The sequence below is a fragment of the Equus caballus genome, chromosome 8, assembly GCF_041296265.1.
Source record: "Equus caballus isolate H_3958 breed thoroughbred chromosome 8, TB-T2T, whole genome shotgun sequence".
NCBI classification, from domain to species: Eukaryota; Metazoa; Chordata; class Mammalia; order Perissodactyla; family Equidae; genus Equus; species Equus caballus.
Window position 1 is genome coordinate 68,195,777 of NC_091691.1, and position 11,305 is coordinate 68,207,081.

The 11,305-nt window shown below is 34.8% G+C and overlaps 1 long non-coding RNA gene across 1 annotated transcript; it reads left to right on the top strand.

Moving 5' to 3' along the window:
* Positions 1 to 368: 368 nt before the first annotated feature.
* LOC138925393 (uncharacterized) lies at positions 369 to 11,031 on the top strand. The gene is made up of 3 exons (XR_011441483.1): positions 369 to 1,400; positions 6,182 to 9,618; positions 10,812 to 11,031. It is a non-coding gene; the product is annotated as an uncharacterized lncRNA (long non-coding RNA).
* The last annotated feature ends 274 nt before the right edge of the window (positions 11,032 to 11,305 follow it).

Sequence of the window (11,305 nt, forward strand, 5' to 3'; positions counted from 1 at the left end):
ATCTCTAGCTCTTAATCATCTTGTATAACTCAATTTTTTTTCCCTTTGACTTATAACTCCCCATATCCATTGAATTAAATCTGTAGATTGCTTTGGGTAGTATGGACATTTTAACAATGCTAGTTCTTCCAATCCATGAACATGGGATGTATTTCCATTTATTTGTATCTGCTTCACTTATCATTGCTTTATAGTTTTAAGTATACAAGTTTTTTTACTTCTTTGGCTAAGTTTATTCTTTTTGATTCTATTGTAAAGGGGATTGTTTTCCTAATTTACTTTACAGATAGTCCATTGTTAGTGCATAGAAAATTTAACTGATGTTTGTATTTTGATTTTGTATCTTGTAATGTTGCTGAATTCATTTATTAGCTCTAACAGGTTTTTTTGTTATTATTTTTGTGTAGAGTCTTTAGGGTTTTCTACATATAAGATCATGTCATCTTCCAACAGAAAGAATTTTACTTCTTTCTTTCTGATTTGAATGCCTCTTTTTTTTCTTGCCTAATTGCTCTGGCTAGGATTTCCAGTACTATGTGAATAGAAGTGGTGAGAGCAGGCATCCTTGCTTTGTTCCAGATAATAGAAGAGAAGCTTTCAGTTTTTCATCATTAAGTATGATGTTTGCTGTGGGCTTTTTATATATGGTCTTTATTTTGTTGAGGTAAGTTTCCTCTATACCTAATTTGTAAGAGTTTTTATCACGAAAGGGTGCTGAATTTTGTCAAATACTTTTTCTGTATCTATTGAGATGATCGTGATTTTTATCCTGTATTCTGTTAATGCGATGTATTACATTGATTGACTTGAATATGTCGAAGCATCCTTGCAGCTCCAGGGATAAATCTCACTTGGTCATGGTGTATGATCTTTAATGTGCTGTTGGATTCAATTTGCTAATATTTTGTTCATCGGGGATATTGGCCTGTAGATTTTGTGTGTGTGTGGTGTCTGTATCTTTCTTTGGTATCAGGGTGATGCTGGTCTTACTTTGGAAGCATTCCCTTTTTTATCTTTTGGAAGAGTTTAAGAAGGATTGGTATGAATAATTCTTCTTTAAAAGTTTGGTAGAATTCACCAGTGAACCATTTAGTCCTAGGCTTTTTCTTGTTGGTACACTTTTGATTCCTGGTTCAATCTCCTTACTTGTTATAGTTCTCTTCAGGTTTTCTATTTATTCTTGATTTAATCTTGGTAGGTTGCATGTTTCTAAGAATTTATCTATTTTTTTAAGATTATCTAATTTGTTGGTGTATAATTGTTCATAATAGTCTCTTATGATCTCTTGAAAATTCTGTGTCATCAGTTGTAATGTCTCCCTCTTTCATTCCTGATTTTCTTGCAAGCCTGACAGCTGTCTTCACTGGGAAAACAAGCAAGAGTCACACTGGCGAAAATGTGTGAGTATAAAGGGCAAGGCAGAGAGGTCTGAAATCTCAGCCTTGGGCAAAGGGATTAAAATAAAGCTCTAAAAATGGAGAAAGAGAGAAAAGCGGAGAGAAAGGGAAATAATACTTTAGAATGAATCATGATTATAAATCAAAATTAAGGGTTCCATATCTAAGAATGACTGAACAAGCTCCTATGAGTCTAACCTTCCTGCAGAAAACAACTATACACTCTGGAGGCAAAGAAATACTTATTGGAAGGTACTGGACGGAGATTAAAAGCAAGCAGGTTCCAGAAGGGACTCAAGACTTGGAAGAACTGCACTTGGAGCTGCTCAATGTGAGATTCTCATTTTCACATTCTAGCCTGAGGGCTGAGCCTAGTCTTTACTGTGTAGGGCAGTTAAAACTCTGATAGAAAACTTACAATTTTACTGGCATGAAGAACCAGCAGACAGAATTTCTGGCAACTATAACCACTGGAAAGTAAGGAATACTCCAAAAGAAGAGAGCCAGACAGGGAGATATCTAAATTCTGTAAAAGAACTTTTCCTGAATTTCTGTCTTACTTCTGAACCCCACATGTATGAGGCTGACTCCAAGTCTCCTAGCTAAGCATAGAAGTACTGAATTGAGATTTGAATGTCACCCAAAAGACAGTTTCATTTTAGATTCATCCATAATGGTAAAGTTTCAATTCATGAGAAAGAAAATAAAATCATAAATATTTATGATCCTAATAAAAGACAGTCAAAATTCATGAAGCAGAAATTGACAAATTAAATAAATAATCAATTTCACAATCAAAGTTGAATTTCTCACTTAGATATTAATAAAACAACAAAACAAAATTAGTAAAAAACTACATAACTTGAGCAATGCTATCAAACCCTTGACCTCATTGATAATTATAAACCAATTGCAGATTGTATGTTTACCAACTTAGACCATATTCTAAGCAACAAAACAGGTTTCAACAAACTTAAAAGTTTTGAAATCAGGGGCTGGCCCTGTGGCCGAGTGGTTAAGTTTGCACACTCCACTGCAGGCGGCCCAGTGTTTCGTCGGTTCGAATCCTGGGCGCAGATATGGCACTGCTCATCAAACCACGCTGAGGCAGCGTCCCACATGCCACCACTAGAAGGACCCACAACGAAGAATATACAACTATGTACCGGGGGGCTTTGGGGAGACAAAGGAAAAACTAAAATCTTAAAAAAAAAAAAAGTTTTGAAATCATGCTGAATACATTATCTAACCAAATGGAGTTATATTAGGAATCAATTATGTAGTAATCTAGAAAAGTAACATATGTTAGAAAATAAAGAGAAATCTTCTCAATAATCCATAGGTAAAATAAATAAATTAATTAAACAAACCACAAGAGAATGTAGACAACATTTCAGATGAATTATAACAAAAACACAACTTATTAAAATTTGTGGGTTACAGGAGATAGATGCTGTGCCTAAAGTGATATTTATAGCTTTAAATATTTATATTCAAAAGAAAAATATGTCTATATTCAAAGGATTCAACTTAAGAAGCTAGAAAACAAAGAGCAAAGCATTCTTAAATTGAGCAAACAGAAGAAAATAATGAATATAAAAGTAGAAATAAATAAAATTAAAAACAGAAAAATAATAAAGACAAGTATTAAAATAATAGTTTATTCTTTGAAAATATTAACAAAGTTTAATTAAAGAGAAAGAACACAAATTGCCAATATCAACAATAAGAGAAAGGACATCTGTACACATTTGTCAGATCACTGAAGGATAACAGGGAATTATTAGAACAACTTTACACCAACAAAATTAACAGTCTTGATGAAACAGAAAATTTCCTTGAAAACTTATGAAAATTAATACAGGATGAAACAAAAATTCTGAATATGCCTAAATTAATTTTATTATCAAATTTTGATATAATTTAACACCAATTCATGATAAAAATTCTGAGCAAACTAGAAATAGAATGGAACTATCACTACCTGATAAAAAATACCTTTAAAATAATCTACAGGTCTGGCCCCATGGCCTAGTGGTTAAGTTTGGTGCGCTATGCTTTGGAAGCTAGGTTCAGTTCCCAGAACAGACCTACACCTCTCGTCGGCAACCACACTATGCTTACAAAATAGAGAAGCATTGGCACAGATGTTAGCTCAGGGCAAATCTTCCTCAAGCAAAAAGAGGAAGATTGGCAACAGATGTTGGCTCAGGGCATATCTTCCTCAGCCAAAAAAAAAAAAAAACTACAGCTAACACCATACTTTATCTTGAAATATTTAATGCTTTTATTCTAACACCTAGAACAAGGCAATTATGTGCCTTCTTACTACTATTCTCCACTGCCGTGGAGGTCTTAGCTATTGCAATAAGATAAGAAAAAGATATTAGTGCATAAACATTCAAAACAAAGAATTAAAACTGTTTCCATTTACAGATGATATGCTTATTGATGCAGAAAATCCAAGAGGATCTACAAAACAACTATCAGAACTACTAAATGAATTTATCAAGGTTATAGGATATAAGCTTATTATATAAAAATTAAATGAAGATTTTTATACTAGTACTAAAAACATAGAAAATAAACATAAAATGATTCTATTTATAATAGCATCAGTATACATCAAGCATGTATGAATCAATTTACCAAAAGATGTACAAGACCTCTATACTGAGAACTATATTATTAAAATAAATTAACAAGGCCTAAATAAATGGTAAAATATACTATATTTAAGTATGAGAAGGTTCAATATCATTCAGATGACAATTCTGCCTTAATATGGGTACAGATTTAACACAATCTTTATCAAGATTCCAATAGGATTATAGAAATTGACAAGTTTATTAGAAAATTGACATGGCAAAACAAGGAGCCTAGAATTCCCAAAACAAACCTGAAAAATAAAAGAACTAGGAGAATTTACACTGTCTGATTCCAAGACTTTATATAAAGCTGCAGCATTCAAGAAAGTGTGATACAGCATAAACGTTAACTAATAGATGAAAGTACTAGAACAGAGAATGAGTGATTGGTTCATATTTATGTGGTCATTTACTTTGCAATTGAGGAATCAAAGCATTTCAATGGATGATGAAAATTATTGTCAACAAACAATGCTGGAATAACTAAATATCCTTATAAGAAAAAAAATATAGGTGTACATACCACATACAATATATAATAATTAATTGAAAAGGGATTTTAAACTTAAGCATAACAGCTAAGACCACAATGATTTTGGAAAAACTAGAAAAGACTATCTTCCTGACTTGGGAATCAGGCCGCCAAAGCAGAATGCGCGCACTTAACCGCTGCATCACCAGGCCGGCCCAGGGAAAGTTTTCTTAAGCAGGACACATAACAATAACCATAAGATACAAAAACAATGATCACTTAGCATTTATCAAAATTTAAAAGTTCTATTCATCAAGATATACTGTTAACAAAATGAATCAGCAAGTCAGAAACTGGGGTAAAATATTCACTAGATAGATATCTGCCAAACTACTGGTGTCAAGAATAAAGAACTCTACCACTAAAAATAAAAAGACAGACAGGGGCCAGCCCCATGGCCTAATGGTTAAGTTCATGTACTCTCCTTCGTTGGCCCAGGGTTCACTGGTTCAGATCCTGGGTGTGGACCTACACAAGGCTTATCAAGCCATGCTGTGGTGGGATCCCACATAGAAGAACTAGAACGACTTACAACTAGGATATACAACTATGTACTGGGGCTTTAGGGAGAAAGAAAAAGAAAAAAGAGGAAGATTGGCAACAGATGTCAGCTCAGGGCTAATCTTCCTCACCAAAAACATATGTTAAAAAAAAAGAAAAGGACAAACAATTCATTAGATGGCAAAATATTGGAACAGAACCTTCACAAAAGAAGATATGCAAATGACCTATAAGCACATGGAAAAGTGCTCGACATATATTTGTCATCAGAGAAATTAAAATTAAAATCATAATGAAACACCGGTACCTAAGCACTAACATTAAAGAAATAGTCAACAGCAAATGTTGGCAAAGATATGGAACAGCCAGAACTCCTGGGTTGGAAGGTGGGAGGCAGGGGAGGGTTGGGATAGAGGCAGGAATTGACTGAGAAGGGACATGGGGGAGCATTTTCAGTTGCAGGCGAGGTTCCATGTTTTGATAGGATAGGAGTTTGGATGACAGAGGTGTGTGCATTCATCAAAACCCAGTTAATATACAGTTAAGATTTCTTTAGATCTAAATTTTAGCTCAAAACGAAAAATATATTTAAAAATTTGAACTATAATTAATCATTTGCATGATGAGATATTTAGGGGAAAGTGTATTGATATTTGAAATTTACTTTGAAATGCATCAAAAATCTCAATGGTTGATATGAGGAATCCATGTTAAAAACCCTTTCAAGTTTTCTATATATTTAAAAATATTTACACTAAAATTTATTTTTAAAAAGCTAAATATATAGCTGTAGCTATTATTAATCAAGAGATTCCCACGTGCCCATCACTACTCTAAATGTTTTACATATATAAGCACTTTTAATCCTTACAAGAATAGTTTGGGGTGGATTCTGTTATTATCCTCACTTTACAGTTGAAGAAACTGAAATACAAATGGATTAAATGAAAACAAACAAACAAAAAAAGCAATTCTTATTCTGGGTAATAAGGAATCTACATGGAATGGAATGAGTACATAGAAGAGCAACAGTGTAATAGGGTACAGATACTGGATGGAAAGAATGTATAATCTATTTTCTGTTTCTTTTACTGTGGAACTAGGTAACATAAGAATGGATAATACTCCCATCTGAGAGCATAATAATATGGGAAATTCAGACAACGCAGTGCATGGTAATGATGCTAATTCTGAAATGTAGGTATCATTTGGCATATTTGGATGACCCTCTTTTCAGGGACACCACCAGTCAATGAATCCTGTTAACAATTGTCTTCCCCTTTCACTGTCCTACCAGATCACTGGTAGTCTAACTTAGCTTCTAGGGAGTTTCTCAGAAACAGAAGGAGTGCGTAGGTCCAGCCTGGTTAGAGTAGCCTGGAAAGAACGCCTTCCTACAGACTTCATTCCCCTGCATGTCTACCTATGTCTCCAAAGCCCTAAAGCTCATCAGAAGAACCACAGCAAGCAATCACATAAATGTACTTCTCAAAATGTAGTACCCAAACCAGCAGCAGCATCTGGGGGACTTGTTAGATATGCAACTCTTAGACCTCATCCTAGACCTACTGAATCAGAAATTCTTGGAGTGGGAAAAGGGGGCACAGCGTAGCAATCTGTGTGTAAGCTCCAGGGATTCCGATGCACACTTGAGTTTGAGAACTACTGAGATATGAGAAACGTTTAGAAGCTTTCTCTACTCTATTCTGGCTGTCATTTAGAGCTATTCACCTTTACCATAGGAGAATTTTCTAAATCTGCAAGACAATGACTTGCAAGTAAATTAGCAAGGCCTGGTCCAGTATAATTTCTCTAGTCCTTTTTGACTTTTGTCTTAGTCTATACCACTCTCAGGATGTTAACTATATCATCTTTTCAGTTGTCAGTTTCTCCTTTTGGATGATGTTCTTTTTGACAACAAAGGCTGTGTCTGTATGATTATTGTATTCTTCAGAGTATAACACTCACAGTGGGTCATCAATAAATATGTGTCAGATGAATCATTGAATGATTTAGCAAGTGAATAAGTGAGTGAGTATGCCCGTGTGTGAGTGATGAATTTCTGACTGGGAACTTATAACCTTCTCAGGAAACAAAGAAAACATCTCCCATTGACTGGGCCTGGTGGTCTATTTATGATAATCTTGGAAGATAGGTAAGTTGTGAATAATGAATAAATGCATGAAACCTGGTAGTATCTGCACAAGAGCCTTCCTCTATTGAGGATAAATCAAAAGGCAGACACTTTGGGTTTCTCTCGCCTTTCTCTCCAGACAGTGTGTCACCTGTATGAGAGGAAGGATGATGAAGGAAGAGAGTTTGACCACTCAGAGGTGGATCTGAGATCCAATCAGACTTGGGACTCTGCCACCCAAATGCTGTCACATATAACCAGGGTTCTGTTTATCAATAAAGAAGTTCTGTAAAACTTCCTCTTAGTAATATAAAATATAGATGTACTATTTAATGTAATTTATTATAGAGTCAAAGCTACAATGAAAAAAATTGAACATATACTCTCAATTAGGTAATATCTACTCAGGCTTAAAGGGTAAATTATTTGTTTTTTAATTATAATACTCCTATTTTCTCAAAGGCAGAACAAAAAGAAATATTACTAAGAAATATTTTACCTCTTAAGCATATTATTATCTTAATCTGTCCATTGCCTGGTTCTTTTTTCAGTGAGTTGAGTTGTGTGGTGGTGTAAGCAAAGGGGAAATAATCACCTTACATTTGACAATCAAATCATAGTTGGTTCTCTTAGTCAACACTCCCTCCTCTTTCTCAAACAAAAGGAATGTAAGTGCTGAGAAATCACGTGATAGCGTTACTATTTAATGACATTATATCAATAAATACTGTTTGCTGTTCCTCAGTTTCATTTATCTTTCTCAATATTTTTAAACATTTTAATTATGAAATAGCCTGCATCACATTAAGTCCAGAAGAAGTCAAAAAGAGAGATGGCCATACTATGGAAAAAAAGCCAGAAAAAAATTACAATTTAATGTAACATACAGAGATACACTGACTTCATATTAATTCAATTAATTTTTGAATTAAAAGACATTGTTATCAAAAGTGTGTACGATGGTATTTTTAACTGATAGCTATTAAACGTTATAGTTCTGATTGTTCTTCTAGCTTGTTCAGTTTTGAGAAAGAAAATCTAGAAAAGCTTTGTGGAATGTTTTTCTACAAAAATGACCCTGGATATAGATAGTTCCAGAATTTGTTTACTGGTTCACCAATATCCTTGCTAGGATCTTGTCCTATCTTCCCATTTTATCCTAATCAATGAATGAGTGATAACTTCTCTTGGTTACTAGACAGACTCTACAACAACCCTCATAGAGGCTATGTGAAAATGTCCTAAGAAAGGAGCATGGGGCAAGAGTTCTCATCTTGTATTATCTAATGAAGATAAATGTTTCTCAGAAGTCCCCAGCATACTTTCCTCCACATTTTATTGGTTAGAATTGGGTCATATGGCCACTACTATAGAAAGAAAGGGCTGGGAACATGAGTATCAGGTATTTTCAGCCTCCATCTTGGGAGGCAGACTTTGAGAAGAAGAGAGAAGGGAATGGTGTCTACAAAACTGGCTAATAGTAGAAACTCACATTTCTTAAAACGAAAGGTATTATTTGTAACAATGAAGTAACTACTGGTGGAAATTAAAATTCAAAGATCAGGGAAATCTCTTTTAGTAAGGAAGACTTCCTAATAACCCTAAAAGTATGTATTACAGACGATCTTCTACGAATTCTTTCCTTTCTAATACTGATTTTCATTTCATGAATTTTTCTCTGACTCCTTTTAAATATTACCACAGAAAATGAAAAAGTAAAAGAAATCAATGTGATTAGCAAACCGTAGCAGGCAGTTATAGGTAAATATAGGCTTAAAATTATGACTCACCCTTAAAAAACTCACCCTTGCCTCACCCAACAGAAGAGTCTCTGCATTAAGGCAAATTCCAGATTAGGAACTATAGCTGATACATTTAATAAAGAGAGACAGTATCTGTGAATTGTCTTCCTTTGAGTTGAGATTTGACCCTCCACTTTTGAAAATATGTAAATATTCTGTACTCCCTGAGAGAAATAAAAAATTTAACTATATGAGTGCAACCATATATATATACGCATATCCACAGAGACATAGTCCTGTGTACACATACCAACAAAATGTCACTCCCTTGATGACAGCTTGTTGAATATTTCGGTCCTTTAGCAAAATTCTGATGAACCGACATTTCAGGTTGATGCAAACAAATTCCCCATAGAATGAATTTATTATTTGTATCGTTATTAATATTACTCAGCTCTGAGAACGATGCCTTCAAAAGATTCCACCGGCCTTTGTTGTGTGCGAGTGTATGTGTTTTGATTAGCAAACCTGCACACCTCCTATAAGTTTCCTTCTGAGCTTGTGCAGTTAAAATAATTATAATAAAATCTATTAACTGCTTGTTACTGCAGGGGGAAAAGGCATTGCATCCAAGCTTCCATCTGCAACCATTGATTCTGAAGTGGTGAGTGACAGTTCCCCACTGCCTAAGTAGGTTATAACAAGCTAGCTCCGGGCTGCAACAGCCAGTAGAGTGCAGAGGAGAAACGACTGGCCTCCAAACTTGTCTTAAGCCTCAAGAAAGAAGGAAGGGGGGCAAAATCTCTGCCAGTAACTGCAGTGCCTCTTCTCACATTCAGCAGCAGGAGCTTTGTAATTGCCAACTCACTTTAATTCCCACTCACACCTTGGGGGGACAAGGCAGAGAACTCTCTCTAACGGATAGTAATAAAACTATTATTCATCTAATCACCCACAAACATATGTGTTTCTTTTGTAACGACTCTGTTGCCCTCATCCCCATAAAACATACACACACACAGAAGCCAACCCATGCAAATGAAAACACAATAGTGAAGACAGTGTAAACCAAGACAACAGGCCTTTGCAGACATACAAACATTTCACTACACGTTTATTCTTTATATATATAATTCCAATGAATTTCTATCAATCCCACACACCACGGTTAAGGCCCTGTATGTAGTGATAAGGAGAGTCCATGCTATTATTTATATTTTTCAAATAAAAGCACTCCTTTTGCTTCAGCGATTGACCTGAATATATCAGGTGAAAGTGGCTTTTGAATCGGAAGCTGGCCTCATTTCTTTCTTTGATTTTACATATGGCCATACAGATGAGCTATAAGCCACACATCATCACCATTTGATTATAATCTTCTTTTTCTGTTGCCTTGTGTGTACAGATCATGGTACAAACTCAAATTATCTGATTCCTCTCTATTTCTGTCAAACACACACACACACTTCATTGTATCATGCTCCACAAGAATTACGTTTGTTTGTGTGTTAGCTCTTCAGTATTTCTTATTAAAGAATAATAAGTCAGTTCTCTCAACTGTGTGTGACTATAAAATAATGAGATTGTGACATGAAGGGGTGGTACCGGGTATATCAATACAGATTAATGATGCCCTCTAGAAAACAAATTGGAAAGATTTGCATTTGTTACAAAACTAAAGTTTGTTTGATTTCATTTTTTCAAAATGTCCTTTAAATCATATTGACAAAAATACTGACCAAATTAAATTTTATTCAAAACAATATCCCACCTTAGTCTTGACACTTGCTATTTAATAAATGTTTACTGTTTTTTTATTTTATTTTTTTAATTTTTATTTTATTTTATTTTTTTTAGGAAGATCAGCCCTGAGCTAACTGCTGCCAATCCCCCTCTCTTCACTGAGGAAGACTGGCCCTGAGCTAACGTCCGTGCCCACCTTCCTCTACTTTCTATGTGGGACGCCTATCACAGCATGGCTTGCCAAGCGGGGCCATGTCCGCACCCGGGATCCGAACCGGCGAACCCCGGGCCAACTAAGCAGACCATGTGCACTTAACTGCTGCACCACCGGGCTGGCCCTTCTTTACTGTTTTTAAAATGAAATATATATATTTTTTAAAATTTAGTTTCCCACCATTGTGTTTTCTTAAGAGAATGTTCCATTGACTGCCATGTAAATTTAATTGTACACGACTATAAATATTCTCTGATTAGACAATTTAAATAGGTATACCTCTATAACAAGAATATTCTGGAAAATTCATGCAGTTATATGGATAATTCAAAGAAATCATAACAACAATCACAATGACAATAATTTGTATTTTGATATTTCCATCAGGGTTAGG